This window comes from Delphinus delphis, chromosome 16, assembly GCF_949987515.2.
Source record: "Delphinus delphis chromosome 16, mDelDel1.2, whole genome shotgun sequence".
Classification (NCBI taxonomy): domain Eukaryota; kingdom Metazoa; phylum Chordata; class Mammalia; order Artiodactyla; family Delphinidae; genus Delphinus; species Delphinus delphis.
The window spans coordinates 3,589,901-3,606,784 of record NC_082698.1 but is presented as its reverse complement, the minus strand read 5'-3'; positions in this window follow the sequence as shown (position 1 = coordinate 3,606,784).

The following is a 16,884-nucleotide window of genomic DNA, read 5'->3' as shown; positions in this document are numbered from 1 at the left end:
AGATGTATTTCCCAAGCCAATTACTAAAACTCATGATGCAAGGATAGAATAAAGAGTCCGGGAACACAAGCGTATACAATTATATGATATATGTATATGTACATATGCATATATATGCATATATACGAATATTCGTAGCCCCAAAGTGGAAACCACCCAGATGTTCTTCAACAGGTGAATGGTTAAAAAAACTGTGATCCATCCATATCACGGAACACTACTACTCAGTGATAAAAAGGAATGAACTATTGATACACACAACGGCTTGAATGAGTCTCAAATGAATTCTGCTGAGTGAAAAAAAGCCAATCCCAAAAGGTTATGTACCATATGGTTCCATTTATATAATATTTTTGAAATGGTAAAATTACAGAAATGGAAAACAGATTAGTGGTTACCAAGGATCTAGGTATGACTACAGAAAGGCAACATGCGGGACACTTGGGGTGGTGGAGATATCCTGTCTTGACTACATTAGTGTCAGTATCCTGTTGCTGATACTCTACTATGTGATGCAAGATGTTACCTTTGGGGGAAACTGGGTAAAACATGTGTTGAATCTCAGTACTGTTTCTTATAATTGCATGTGAACCTACAGTTATCTCAAAATAAAAAAATTTAATTAAAAAATGTGAACACCAAAACAAAACAAAAAAGCCAAAGAACTGATGTACATTTCATTAAAAAGCTTCAACAAATGGCTAATAAGCATATTAAATAGTGTTCAACATAATTAGTCATCAAAGAACTGCGATTTTCAAACAGCAAAGAGATATCACTGCTTAGCCACCAGAACAGAGGCGGGGGGGAATGACACTGCCAAAGTGTTGACGAGATGCAAAACAACTGGAACTCTTACCCACTGCTGGTCATAGTATGAACCGATGCAGACACTGGGAAATCTGCTTGAGGATCTAATCAGGCTGAGGACTCACGTAGTCTACGACCGAGCCATTCCATCCCTACATGTATATATATCCAGCAGAAGTGCACCTGTGTGTTTCCCAAAGGATGTGCACAAGAACGATCTCAGCAGTGCTGTTTGTAATTGACAAAACTTGGGGGACCCACGGATATCCATCAACAGTAGGACACATGATTATACTGCGATACTTCCATGTAGTAGAATATTATGGGCAGTGAACACGAATAAAGTATTGTTACATATACTGATGAATCTTGTAGAAATATTGTTGCGCTAAAAAGCCAGAGGCAACAGACACAAAAGTGGATGAAATATAATTTCATACACGTTAAGTTTTAAAACAGGTAAAATTAAACTATGGTGATAGATGTCAGAATGGTGGTTACTTTTGGCAGGGTAGCAACTAGAAGGAAACATAAGGAAGGCTTCTGTTGTCTGGTAACATTCCATACTCAACAAGTAGAAATGCAACGGAATTAAATGTGGTAAGCACCAGGATAGGGGCGTTTATGGTGGGGACCTCAGGGAACCACTTACTCTGGCTGAAAGGAGAGCAGTGATGAGGAAAAGACAAGGTGGGAGAAATTCATGATGAGACACGAACAGTGATGGGGTCCTGGATACAAGCACAAGAGATAGAAGCACGGAAATGTCAAGGACTGTCTCATTCTCATTAAATTCTTGAAGGGGGCAAGGTGATGCTTAAATATGATTGTTTAATCCTAGGAAGAGAAGACCAGGGAGTCCTGTAATAATAGACAAGCAGTGTAAACAAGTACAATTGTGGAAGATGAAATATTAGAAAAGGAGAAATCTCTTTGTGATAGAGTAATGCTAGGAAGTACAGTTTTCTGATTTGCTGCTAAAACACGTCCTCAATTGTAAAGAACGTTGTTTTCGTACTGTAAGCGGAGAGCTCACAAAAGTCAGCATCCCTCATATTCCATGTTTGCTTCAGGACCACACACACTGATTTATGAGTGATTTATTTATCCACCTCTTCCAGTCTCTTTATAGTTATTAATGTCCCTCTTCAATGCATAATTTAAGCGGATGTGTAATTGACAACGTTGTGAGTTCAATTTTTTAATGCCAATTAAAAGATGCCACACCAATTATTTCTCCAACCTCTTACTGAATTAATCCTCAAAACTGTCCTGCCTTGCTGAGATCAGTCTTACTGCTCCAGAAAGAGGCGAGCCAGCAGGGTAACAGGTGGAGCATGTTAGAAGCTGTGCTCACACGCAGGGGCACACATGTTCCTGTGGGTGCCCACGCGGTATTGACAGCAGCCTAGCAGTTATGGCACATTTCAGTAGATGGACTCATCCTCTGTGGCCCAGATTCGTGGCGGCAGAAACCCACTTTCTTCTTCATTTTGTGTAGAAAGCATTGTGTGTTCCTCTGCTTTCAGAGCAGCCCAGTACTGCAGGGTAATAGAAATGACATCCATGCCTAAAATGATTAACATTTGAAGCCAAATTCCTCCCACTCAGAGAAGAGGAGGGAATTTAGACCATGTTCTCCAATTACTGGTGCTCAGTGCTATTTGCTTAACTTATAGGCAGAAAATACTCATTTCAGATGCAGCCAAAAAGGCCAGTCTACCATGTTTATAACTGTGTTCTTTTCCCCTGTGAGTACTTGAAAAGGAAAACATTTTGATAAAACCTTTAGAAGTCTTTACCCATAGCTCTCTAAAACCTGAAGGAAATGAGGGGTGGGCTTTTCCACCAATGAGAAGCCTCCGTTTGGGGCCCCACGTCCCAGAAGAGCAGGGCTGCCTGGGGGATGCCAAGTCCCAACCCACGAGACTCAGGGCATCCTCGGATGGGAGCCGCCAGCAGTACTGAAGTGGGGTTGAGCGTGTGCCATTAGCGTCTGCAAGTCTGTACTTGAACTGCCCTTTGTTCTGCGGGGTTTATTTCACCCGTAATAGACCGTGTTGACTTCAAAGCAGCCCCTTTGCTTGTGGGGTGATAGGCTAGGAGAATAGAGCTCATTAACAGTCCTCCCTTTCAAATGGAAATTGTCCTGCCTTTATGGAGGGACACTGGAGAGCCCTTCGTAGAATTAGCGCTGCTGCTTCTTTTCTCTCCATGACTCTTTGGGTGCTCGCTTGCTTCTGGACTGAGACAGGGAGAGCGGGAGAGGGAAATTAAAGGGGTATTCACACCACTCTTCCCCTCACACAGGCTGCAAATGGGTTAACCAGAAATACTTAGAAACCACTCAGTCTCAAAGGATCGGGTCCCCCAGTCACGGCCCCCCAGATGATAATGTAAGAAGACGACAGTCTTGTGTGTCAACCACTTGGCCAATTTGTGCCACAGCACAAGTGTGCACACGCACACAAGAGCGCACACACGTGTGAGCACGCGCACACGCACAGTGCATGGCGTTGAGGGATGGCCACACCCTTTCAGTACTGAGACCTCCCTCTATGGTCTCTCGTACTGTCCTTGGGTTGCTGTCTGTTGCCCAGGCTGCAAACAATGGTTGGAGAGCCAAGCGCAGGATCCCAGGGGGCTTGAGGGAGGAGGAGCTTCCACCCAAGGGTAGGGCAGGTGATCCTGCAGATGATTTTGGTTTGATGACAGGGTCAAACTGCAGCTCTAGGAGCAGGCTCTGGGGGCTCTTTTCCCCAGCACAACCATGCTGTGGTCGCCAGCCTTCCCGCGATCACGCAGGCCTCCTATCCCTACACCTCTCTCTCCCCAGGGACCCTGTCCCTACAGAGAAATCCCGCCGGAGGAGGTCTGCAGCCTCCAGGCTAGTAAAAAGGGAAGGACATCAGACACCACTAAACCACCGGAGCTGGGAGGGGAAGATGGGCTTGCCAGATAAGCATAATGGGAGCTGCGGAGAAATTTCAGGGACAGAGAAACGACATTAAATGCCTGAAGGGAAAAACCTGTGGCAAGCTTAGGGATGCGTTGCTGCTGAGGCAGAACTTGGCAGGCCCGGGCCTTTCTCAATACGAGATACGTGTTAATGGATCCAAAATATTGAAAGCAAATATTGACTCTGACTCCTAAAAACCCTTTAATTATTTATTTTGAATAATTTGATACTCAAGTAAATTAATGCTAAAGCATTTCTCCGTTTGTGCCAAATCAGTGCCTCTCAGTGGGAACTCGGTCCGTCTTCGCAGGCAAGCGCTCACTCTCAGTAGGCAGTCCATTTCTGCAGAGTGCCATTAAGTTAATTTCAAAAAGAACCAGTAAAGGTATATGGAGCAGGCAGTAATAGCATGGAAAATATCCAAAATTACGAGACCCAGCAGCAGAACTCGGATGCCATTTTCATGCACTAATAATTTGTAGTCTACGTATTGAAGGTAACTATAAACTGACTACTTTCTGTGCTAACGCATTCGAGTAATTAAAAATACGCCATTTGTTGTCTACCTTTCAACATTTGGGAACAAATGCCTTTTCTTTCTTTTCCTGGGTAAATGCATCCTGCAGGCTGTTACCCAAAGCGACGCTGAAGTCCCGTGTCATAAAGGTGATTTCCGTGCCCTTGTTTTCCTTCAGGAATGTCAGGTGGATTTGCCAGCAGGCGAGTGGGTGAGCTGGGGGTGCTCTGCAGCAGCTCCCTGGAAACCGACTTCATTTTAGATGAATTACTGTGTTAGGAATTTGTTAATAGGGACGATTCTGGATGAACTACATGAAATGCAGCATCTGACAACAGAAGGACCCCGCCAAAATCCATCATACGCTTTTGTTTGAGGTGGGCGGGGGGGAGGACGGAATGTAAAAGACATGGGCAGGAAAAAAAAATGTCAGACGACATGCTTTAACTTCCAAGACCAGGTGAAAAGAAAACGAAGTATTTTAAATTTGTATGAACCTCGTGTGTTAGAGCATTTCCCGCTGCCTCGTGGATTTCCAGGAGGAATTATCTCTTTCAGTTCCATCTCATCCCCAACAGCCACCGCTTAGGCTGTTTTCATACACTACCCATTTTTATAAGTCCCTATAGAAAAGGGATCAATTTAACCAAGGAAGGTTTAAAAAAAGCAATCTTTTTACTATTCATGAAGGATATCAATATTATTGCAACCAGACTGAGCCAGAGCCATTGTTCCTTTCCAACTCCTAGAGAAGGTGTAATTCTGACAGTAAAAAGCCATTCAACTATTCATTGGGTGTAAGCTACAACCACACAATTAGTCAAGTAATCGCTCCAAAGGACAGCAGCTTTGATCTTCAGAATGAAGAATGTGAAAATGACAAAGAAGCAGAGTTCCGCACTGGATTTTCCGTATGACCTGGATTTACCTCAATTCAAAGATGCTGGTTAGTCCTGTAAGTGTTGAGTTCATACCAGGTGGCATGGCGTCAGGGGGACTATAGCTTCCAGACTCACAAGGTGGTGGGTCTGTTTAAGGCTCTCTCTGAAATTATCAGGTGGATTTGGAAATTCTCTGGGTAATTTACCCAAGAGAATTCCATTGCCTCTTGAGGTTTCGACAGTCCCTGGAGAAGACCTGTCTCAGCATTTTAAAGGAGGCAGCACAGAGGCCTTGAAACCAAGGAGTGGGAGGTTCAAAGGTGGGTTCCCAGCCCCACCTGTGTCCTCCAGACCAGATGGGCCTCCCTATGGCCACTTCTGATGTGTCACCCTTGCTGGCTTTTCTCTTAGTCTGGCCCACCTCACCTCCTTCTGGTCAATTACAGAGTGGTCCTCCACCTACCCAGAGCCAAAACCTCAACACAAGCACTCCAGGGGATGTTTCAGCCACTGTAGGGGGTGTTTTCTGAGGCTCCTTCGGCATTTCGTGCCCTCTGGCTCTCCCTGATGAATCAGGCTACATAATGATACCACTCATATGTATCACAGTCTGTAGTTTGGAACGTGCTTGGGCTGTATTCCCAGGTGTACCCTCTGCATTCCCCTGGGAAGCCCACAGAACTGTCTGCTCTATAAATGAGGAAACCCTGGAGACATCCCCAGGTCCCGAAGCCAGAGGAACTCAGGAGTCAGCCGAAGACTCGTCCAGAGGCTCTCCAAACTCAACACACTAACCCTGGCACCCACAGAGCTGGAGACGATGAGACAGAAGTGGATGAGTCAGAGGCTGGAGGAAGGGTCCCCTCCCTCCCTCCCCTGGTGGCAGAGGTGGGCGGCCACACCAGGATTTGAGTTCAAAGGCTTTAAAAGACCCCCTTGTCAAAATCTCTTCTTCAATCAAGGCCTGATGCAGAACAAGAAACTCCCACCTTTCCGTTCCCTACCCTAGGCTAAAGGAGCATGTCTGGAAAGTGTTACACAGGAGGGGAAGCCCATTAACTAAGGATCCCCCATTAGCCCACATTTCCAAATTTGCACTCAGCAGGACTCAAAAGGAATGGCATTTAGTACTGGGACATCTGGATCAGAGAGACGGAAGGGAGGGAGGAGCCGGGAGTAGTCAGGGTGAGAAATAGGGCAGAGGGAAGCTTCCCTAGGAATGGAAAAACCCTGAGCAGGTGCTAAGTGACTCGACTGGATGGAAGATGAAGGACAGAGAGAGAGATGGACAAAAGGAGATGTGCACACAGCTGCCAGAGGCCAATAGGACCAAGGAGGCTCCTTCCCCAGCTTTTTTTAAGGACGCATCTCGGACAAGCCAAGGCAATAACCGCCACCTTGGCCTGGCACGTGCTGCAGGAGCTGCCAGCAGAGCGCAATGATGGTGGCACTCAGTGGTGAGCTTGTGAGCACCACCATCTCTCCTGCCTTGGAACATGGTACCACCGTCGGAAGCCAGACCTGGGTGCCACCTGGGCCATGAGATAAATTGCTCGGGTGTGTCTTCTTCTCTCTCCCCAGTGCAAAGGACATCCCACACGGGGCAAGGAAAGATAGTGAAAACTCCTTTATAAAACCTTCTGGTGCCATTCCACTGAGGGTGACCCCCAAGCCATTCCTGAAGGATGTTTGCTGAGGACCTTTCAAGCAGCAACAATGGAGGCCAACTTACCAGATGTGGAAATTTGGCTGAGAAACAAGCCCTCCCCTTTCCCAGGCATCTGACCCATGAGATGCAGGGGCTCAGAGTCCTCAGGGGGCAGCAGGGTTGGGTTTCAGTCTGAGCTGTTGGCTTTCTGAGGACCCACCTTATGGACTCTCAGGTAAAACTTGCAAAATATTCCTTGCAGACTAAGTGAGGACCCCTGGATCAAACCCAAACTCGGAAGTCAGGAAATCCACTTGCAAATAAAATGAGGTTCGGAGACACACTGCACATGTGTACGTGTGAACTCAGAGCTTGGAAACTAAAGCTGAATTGTGCAGATTCCCATCCAGTGGAACTCCAAGAAACACGTGCCAGGGTTCATGACATATGATAGTTTGTAACTTCATTTTCTATAATACATTTCACACAAATTATACCCCGCCTTGCTTTGCGGAGTTAAATACCCTATGAGAATTCACCCAGAGTTAACATATGAGAATATTCTGGTCCCATAATATATGAAGTCAATCCTTGGTTTCTTATGGAATTTAACACACACACACACACACACACACACACACACACACACACACACACAGTGGAGAGGGTAGATTTTCTTTTATTCGATGCTTTTACTGCATAAAGACAGATCGTGGTATTTTATTTAATACAACAATTTTCAAACATTTTGACCTGCTTTCTCAAATGGCACCAAAAATATCCTACGTGGTAGGAAATTAATGTAAGCAGAGGTAGGTAGAATATGTCCTGCTGAAAGGATGGATGTGGGGCCAAACGATGGAGAGATTAAGGTTACAGGCAGCAGCTCCTCTCCCCCCCATAGGGATGCCCTGTAGGCAGTGCAGAAAATGTAGTAACTACAACTAAAATTGGATTTAATCATTGCTACTAATAAAGCGCCAATCTGGCAATCTACTATGCTGTCGGCAAAACGAATTGCTTAAGGCACGTTAGCGGCGCATTGGACAACACATACGCGGTAAGTAAATTATGATTATAATAAGCATAGAGTAAATATTGAGTGGGCATTAGCACAATAACTCTTTTCAAAAATCTTTTAAAGATTCCTCCCCCCGTGAATCTGTTTATCGTCTTCTACGATAGTTATCAAATTCAAGAAGCATATTTCTGATTCTATAAACTGTTTTTGATTGGTCTTTTTGACTTTTTTTCAATTGGTAAATGGAAGAATGATGTCATATGACAGCATTAAATACTATTAAACAGGCCATAACTAACATTCGCTGTATAAATTATACATAAGCTGACACTTTTATGCACTTTGTGAAGAATTGCTTCATGGGTTATGCAATCTTTTCCAAAACAGGCTCCACGGAATAACACGACTGGTTATGTTTCATGACTACAAATTGGTAACTGAATTAGCATTCATTTATTAAGTTTTCACAGGGAACGCTTCTCATTCAAATACTTGTAGATTATAATTTATTTTTATCTGAGACATAATTTTTCACGTGGCATTTTTGCCAAAATCAATACAACCGGAGCCAAGCCCTGTTCCCTGTTCATACCCTCCTCTCCTTGGCTACTTACATACATGTGTCTTTTCTAGCTGGGAAGATCAATAAATGAGCCTGCCTCACGATCATAATCTTTGCCAAAATGCTGAGCTGAATATTATTTTTTACCAGTTCAGCCCATCACACTCAGGACTCTAGTCACACACTTTTTAAACAGCTTTTGTATTCTTGAACAAGGAGTCCGGGTTTTTGCTAGATGGCAGAAAGCCTGTATATGTCACTTCTGAAACACACGGGAAGCCCAGGCCAAGAGTCATGATGACAGCAACGGTTTCGAGATTGCCCAGATGAGCATAGAGAACGCGCAGAAGCTTGGGTACCACCCCTCTGGATGTAGTCGCTCATGTCAGGTTCCCCAGTGACATGTGGACACTTGGACTCTGTTCCAAACACACACGGATAAAATATTTTCTTCCAGTCACAGGCAACATGCACAGCGGGTAAGGTCCAGCAGGAAAACACAGCCGGGTTCATGAGACAAGAAAGTCTCTGGGCCACCAATTTGCTGCTCTGCATCATCAGAGCAAATGTTTACAAATGACACGTACAGTCATGGACACCCGAAAACAGGGATCTTCTGTGAAATTTCAACCTTCTGGATAATCCTGGTGAGTGGGAAGGGCTTTAGATTCTAATCATTTCTTTTATATGGTGAAAATGCATGACTCCCTTTAATATTCAATGGTTTCCTTTCAGGTTTCTAAAATCTAGACAACACCATGTATACAGCCAAATACGTACCAGAAGATATAAATTTTCCTAATGCATATAAAGTGCACAATGCGTAAGACCTCAACAAATCTATTACTGTTATTGGCATTATTGAGTTTTAATTGACACATCTGTCATGCCTCAAGTTCAAATCCTGGGTAATGTTGACTCTGGTTCGACAGATTTGCGTCTACCTCTAAATCTGTGAGAATACACTCCAACCACCCCTGCGCCATTTTAGTCCACTTCTCCGTACATTTCACACTTAGCCAAACTGCTCTAAGCAAATTCTGACACCAGTGAGGATTTTCCTTTCACTGAGACATTTTGCATTTGTATATAATTGAAGAAAATCCTCCTTGCTTACTTAGGAGTCACTGTGGCTACTCAGCCCACACCCAATGTGACAATCAGATCTCGATGAACCCAGAATTACCACCCATTCCAAGGTTGGTGCCTAAGCAGTTTGGACAAAGCAACACGTGTTCCCTGAGGGAGACTCAAAGCAGACACTGGCTGGGGGGTTGGGGAGGGCGCTGGGAGCCTGACAGATGCCACAGACCTGGGGTCAGAGTCCAGGCAGAATACTGGGGATACCTTTGTCGTGGCTGGTCAATGAGAATTTCAAAAGAGGAGAGTAGATTGTACGCAAAAGGTGTAAGAGACGTATTTCTATCTCAGGAAAATGTGTATATAGAGAGATGCACACATACAGAAGTTACCCATATATATATGAATGTATGTATGTATCAGATAAAATAATGGCTTTTTATTCCCACTGCAGCCACGAAGGAGGGTTTGCAAGCCGTAGATAAAGTTCTCTGTGCTCTGGCCTTTCCCACCTGAGCTGTGGCCGAACCTGACAGGTTCCTCTAACTTCCGCACTGGAAGTGACCCAGAAACACCGCAGAAGCCACCAGTGGGCTTTCAATAGGATTTCAGAGTCAGGATGAGGAAGACACAAGTGACAAACAAGTAAAGTATGGACTGAATGTTTGTGTCCTGCCCAAATTCAGATGTCGAAGCTCTACCCCAATGTGACTGTATTTGGAGATGGGACCTTTAAAGAAGTAGTTAAAGTCACATGAGGTCATATGGGTGGGGCACTGATCTGATAGGACCAGTGCCGTTAAAAGACAAGGAAAAAACTCCAGAGCACTCTCTCCTCTGTGTGAAGACACAGCAAGAAGGAGGCTGTCTGCAAGCCAAGGGGAGAGCCCTCACCAGAAACCAAACACTGGCAGAACCTGACCTCTGGCTTCCAGCCTCCGTAACTGTTGGAAACTAAATATCTGTTATTTATGCCTGTGGGTGTTTAGTTGTGGCATCTGGAGCAGACTGGCACAAGGAGTGAATACACCCAAGGCCCAAGTGTGGCCGAGAAGCGCCTCAGAAATGCTAGAAATGTGAAATGACTCCAGGTTAAAACTCCTATGAAAAGGACTGGCTACAGAAATGATCACATTTCAGTTTTATACTTGGGATCGTAAAGCATACCATTGGCATATTATCTCTTTTTGTGTCGAGGTTCTGGACATTCCATGCGAACAAGGAATTATAAAAAAGAGAATGTTTGCACTCCATGATCCTGTCTGTGATCCTTCATTTACCATATTTGCTGCTGACTAAAATCTATACCTTGGCTTAAACTCTCTCTTGAGCTCCAGACAGGCTTCTAATCACATCCAATTCTCCTGAGCAGGAACGTGTGCCAGGCGGGTTCTAGACGCATCACGTGAGCTGGCTCTTATAACCCTGACACAAGCTGGGAGGAAGGTCAGGTCTAGGCCCACAGACACTGGTGTCAGTGGTCTGTCTCCAGAGCCCACACTGTTATCAGCATGATCAGCTAAACACTGCCATCTCTGCAGTATCCCACGGGTACTTCAAAATCAACATGTACCAAAACTTAACTCTACCCCTCACTCCAAATCTGGCCCACCCCCTGCGCTCTCTGCCTTGGAGAATGGAACCTCCATAGACCTGTCCGTTTCTGATGGTTCACCTGGATGCTACAATTCAGGGCTCACCTGTCATTCACCCCACTCCTGTCCTCTGCTTCCCCACAGGGAAACAAAGGAAGCCCCAGGGTGTGCCCGCCAGGATTTAATCATTAACACAGGAGATCTTACCAGAGAAGGATGAGATCCCCTCCAGGGGTGGCAGCAAAGGTAGGTTAGCTTTCACGTAACCCCCTCCTTGAAACACTTCAATGGACCCCTGATCAGCACGGCTCCCCCAGCATCTACACCTCCTCTGTTGCCCTCCTGAACACCAAGCCTCAATCACATCCTGAAGCCTTTGTTGTAGCACTCTGCTTGGTCATCTGGTTTTGGTGCCCGTTGCCCCCTCTTTCTGCACTGTCTCCATGCTTCCTCGACTCTCCTACTCTCCTCTGGGACTCCGTTTGGATGGTGCCTCCTCTGGACAGATTCCCTTAACCAAATGATTCATCCCACCCTAAAACCCAGCAATGTCTGACACCCCACCTCCCCCATGAGTTTTCCACATCTGTACACAACTCAGCTTCTATTTTCTGGTATTCTTTTAAGAAAGTGACTCATTTTTTTCACTCAGATTTACTCTGAAAATAAAAATCCTTTACATCATTATGATGAACGGGGAATCCAAATCACCTTTTAAAATAAATCACTAACTGCGAAAGTGAATCAATGTTCTTAAAATTACAGCGAAATGCTGCTAAGACCTATCTTCAGGGATAAGCAGATTATAGCCTTTCTTTTTGTCATTATCAGAAGGATCCAAAGACAATGGGCACAGAGGTAACTTTCTAACTATGTAATTCAATGCCACTTAATGCCACACTGTGCTATTATAAAGGCTGCTCACCTGAGGGCAGAGGTGCCACCCACCTGCTGGGAAACTTGGCCCTGAGGGCCTTGTCTGTGTCTCATCCATCTCCCTCTAGCCTCTAGTCTCCTGGGAGTTAAAACCAGTCCCACCCCACCTAGCACAACACTGGTATTTTTGCATGTGCTGAATAAATACTTGTGGACTAAATGAATGTATGAAAGGCTGAAAAAAAATTCTGTGGCTAATCAGAAAGTAAATGTGTCCCATTATAAGTGTTTGGCAGGAGGGGAATCTGAACCACAAAAACATGTTGAGATAACTGATGGATTTTCAAACAGGACCTGGACAGCTCCTGGATGGGACCTCCCATTGAGCAGGGACCCACTGCATCTAGAACCAGATCTGTGTGATAAAGGACCCTACACCCTACTTGTGTCTTTCTCCATCCACTCCTGTCTAAGAACAAGGAGAGGAACAGCCGATAACCTTACTTTTATATTTAACTGCCAAGCAAGTCCAAAATGAAATCACTATCTTCCCAGGCAGGCACACCAGCCTGCATTTGAAGCCATAAGATCATCACCGGGGCACCAGGGCAGAATGGGCTGGAATCTTTGCAGAGAAAACCAGGTCTGTGGCAGGCACTCGGCACAAAGCCTGCCTTTCAGAAGTGTGTGTGTGTGTGTGTGTGTGTGTGTGTGTGTGTGTGTGTGTGTGAACATGTGGTGGGGAGGGGAGGGAGGCGTTCTGTGCAGGGAAAACTTACCTTCTAATCGCACCAAGAGTCTCACGTGCCTTGGTCTTCATGATTTAGGATGTCCATAGACATTCAGAACCTGGGCCTTGTCACACAGGGAGGGCGCCTGTGTGTTCTGTCCTCACCTCTTCCTGTCCCATTTGGCAGAGAAGTGTTTGCTGCTCGGAGACGTTGTGATTGCCCGGGTTAAGGATGCCAGCTACCTGTGCAGGTGGTGGACCACCTAGGACCGACCTTTCGAGTCAAATGATGACAACTTTGTCTGCATATTGATCCTTTGCAGGAAACAAATGGCATTCTGGAAGGCATTTGACTCTGTAGATGCTTTTGGTTAAAAACAAAACAAAACCAAAAAGAGCACACATGGTTTTTAGCATTGTGGGATGGGAACCAAGAGACTTGAGTTCAATACTCAACTCTTCTTCTTCACCACTGGATGACTCTGAGCTTCTTGAATTTACCATTTCTTCATCTCTATGTGAAAGGTGAACTGTTGAACTTGAAGGTTTGTGCAAACTCCTAAATTCTATTTCCAGGCTTCCTAGGAAACCCTAGGAAAGATGTGCAGGTGGGTGAAGACCACCTACAGAGCCTGGGTTGCCTGTAGGTACACGAGAGGATCACCTGATGGGAAACAAAAGTACCCACACTCTAACTTTTATTTCTTTGCTTGTCCTTACAGAAGTGACTCTTCAGCCGTGTTGGAGATGGAGCATTCTATTCAGGAAATATTTATTGTGTTCCTACTTCTTCACCACTCTTCTAGGGGCTTGTCCATCCACGAACAAAATGAAGATGCTTCTCTTGGTGGAGAACCATAAAATTAACAATAAACATAAGCAGTACCTCACATAGTGAAGTAGCTTGTCAGTGATATGGGAAAATGTAGAAAAAAATGGAGCCGAGTGAAGCAGATTGTCAACCAGGGTGCTGTGGAGGGCTGCCCGGTACAGAGACCACCAGCATGGGTGTCATGAGAATAAGACTTTTGGTCAAAGATGTGATGGAACATTATTCTGGATATTTCTGTGAGATGATATTTTTTTGGCAGGGGGATGAGATTAACATTGAACTCTATGGACTTTGAGTAAAGCAGATTGCCCTCTGTCATGTTGGTGGGCTTCACCCAATCAGTTGAAGGCTGACCTCTAGAACAAAAGACTGACCTCTCCTGAACAAGAGGGAATTCTGCAGCACCTGCTCTCCTGGGCCTCCAGCCTGCCAGATTGGCCTGCAGAATTTGGGACTTGCCAGCCTTCATAATCATGTGAGCCAGCTCCTTACAATAGATCTCTTCCTAAATATACGTACATCCTACTCTTCTGTTTCCTGGACAACCCTGCCTATCACACCATGCAGAGAGGCAGGACCATGGGCATCCTGTAGGCCACTGGGAAGACCTCACTCACTTAGAGGCAAAACCCACAGAGCTCCAAGGCCTGGTGGATGTTTTCACAGAGGCACCACTGGTGCAGGGGGATGGCCTTGAGCACATTTTCCCTTCCCACTAAAGTGGGGCTCCTCAGTGCAAGAAACCAAGCAACTCCTCCAAGGAAGAGGAGTGGGAAATGAAGGCCCCATATTTCATGATCTTTGACTGAGGACTAGACCTACCTTCCTAATTTGTAAATAACACGGAATTATCTTCTTCCCCTCACACCATGCTGTATCCAGACAACATCAGGTTATATCGAAGAATGCTTATCAGTAGAGTATGGGGGCCCTGAAAGGTAGGCTGCTCAGAACACTTCTCAGACACAAACCCTGTCCTTGGACATGCAGTGCGACACTCTGAGAAGAGCAGTAGGCTCTGCATCACCAGCCCCGCTGCCCCCATCTGTCACCGTGAATCCTCCACTTCCCAGGTCCACTCGATACCTCTTCCATGAATCCCTCCACACCTTCGGGAGGAGTAACCAGTGGCCCTTCCTACCCCTCGACATCAGGATGTATCTCCCGTCCACCCTGGATCTTCCCCACCAGGTCTTTCAAGAACCGAGCCCATGGGGGTCACCCAGCAAATGCTTCCCCAAGGAAGGGAAGAAGGTCCTTGTGCTGAGAATGTGAATTCCTCCAGACTTACCAGGAAAGAGTAGGCATCTCCCAAGCCGCGCTCAAGGACAGCGCTGCCCCATCTTCTTTCCAGGTGACCCCAGCTTTAGACAGCAGCCTACCGGGAAGGCTGGGGTCAGAGAAGGGATCTGCATGACTCCCTCTGCCATCCGGGTCCTCCAGGGCATGAATCTGAGACCCTCACCCTCCTGCCAGGGGGCAATTCTCTTGTGGGCACTGGGGCTTCTGACACTAAGTCAAATCTCCCATCTCCATGAGGACCAGGTGATGCAAACTGACTAAGTTTTCCCTTGACTAAAGTCAGTTATTGCTCAGCATTGGCTTTTGGGGGTTTTTTGCAATTATTTCAGCTTCAAGGAATCTGATGTACTAAACTGATTTAGAAAAAAATGCTGTCAGCCACTCTCTCCTCCCTTCCTGACTTCACTGATACTCAGTCTCCCATCGAATAAGCATTGATCCGCTAACCACGTTACAGAGCGCGATAGGAACCTAGAGTTATGGGAAATAAAATAGGAGAATATTTCTCTAATGATGAGAGGATGTCTCAAGATGAAAACACTGTTCTTCTGTCTACATAAAATAAAACATCTTCACGACACACAAGAAATCATATAAGATGTCTGCTGCGGTCTCTCGTTTTGGTTTTCCAAGCCCGGGCAGAGTTATGTGGTGCCTCATGTGACAGGGAATTCACAACTTTCAAAATTTTTTAATATGAATTTTAAGTAAAGGAACAAGCAGAGGGTCAGGAATGTTCATATTAAAGTTTGTTATTTGTTTTTCTTTTAACTTCTTAAGTCTGAAAATATCCTATCAGTTAAACCACAGAAAGATTTTTATCTCTCATTCACATGAAATAACAGACCACAGCTTTCAGATTAAAATAACAAAAACACTTAAGTAACTCTCGATGTTGTTAAATACAAGATAAATATTTGAGTGGTTTTTTGCCAACATTTTTTGCATATTTGTGGAAACATCGAGGGAAAACTATATCCTGTGAGGGAGAAAAATAAGATGGAGGGAGGAGAGCTTTAACTGAGAGTCTCTTTTACTAAATTAGTCCTTATGTGCTGTTTTCCCCATGGATAAGCCACAGCATTTTGAGGAGCAGATAGTCCTGGGACTTGGTGATACTCTTTGGCACTTCCTACAACTGCCCATGAATAGAAAGAGGGGAAATTCCTTGGTTAAGGTTTACCTCAGTGCACACAAACTCATCTCTGGTAAACAAACAAACTTTTGAGACCTTCAGGGAAAGGATTCTTTGGTTCCCTCGTGGGTTCATGGCGCAGCCAGCATCCCACCATAGAAGCAAAGCAGCTCCCCCCATCAGCCTCCTCCAAGGCCTGGGGCATCTGCAGTTGACTTGAGAAAGAGGGCCGGGCTGTCGAGATGTCCCAACGTGAACTACAGCCTCAGAGCGACGGCCATGACCAGCCAGCCACGGGGCAGAGCCAATCTGAACCTTCCCCCCACCATTCAAATTCTCACCTCGGGCACATGGAATAATTCTGTCAGTAGGGATACTCTTTCTGGTTTGTATGCCTCTATCAATGGAAAATTCTATAACACACGTAGTTTTCAGAATACGTCACTATCTAGAGAGATCTCCGGATCCCAGTCAGCCAACATAGGGCCTTGCACTGTAGATTCCCAATAAATATCAGCAGAATGAATAAAGGTCTGGTGAGATTTGCCTCTTGAGATACATAAGCACAGGCAAAGTAGAGTTAATAGCAAATCATTTATGGATTTGTTCACCATGTCTTATTTAGAAGGACAGAAATTTGAAGTTCTTTTTAAATTAATAATTGCTTCTCCCCCCCCCAAAAAAGATTTAAGTTGGCTAATAATCATTAATTTACCAAGAATAAAAAGATTTACCAGGAATAAAAAGATTCACCAAGGTTATAATTAGGAATAGGGAAAATGTCAGCCCCATTATTGACTTTAATTTTGATGACGAAAACACTGACTTCTGTAAGTTGAGTAAATTCCAGTAATAAATGAATGGGTTGAGCTTTTCATAGATTCACTAATATTCTAATAATAAACACTGTTAAGGGGAAAATATCAACTTTTGGAA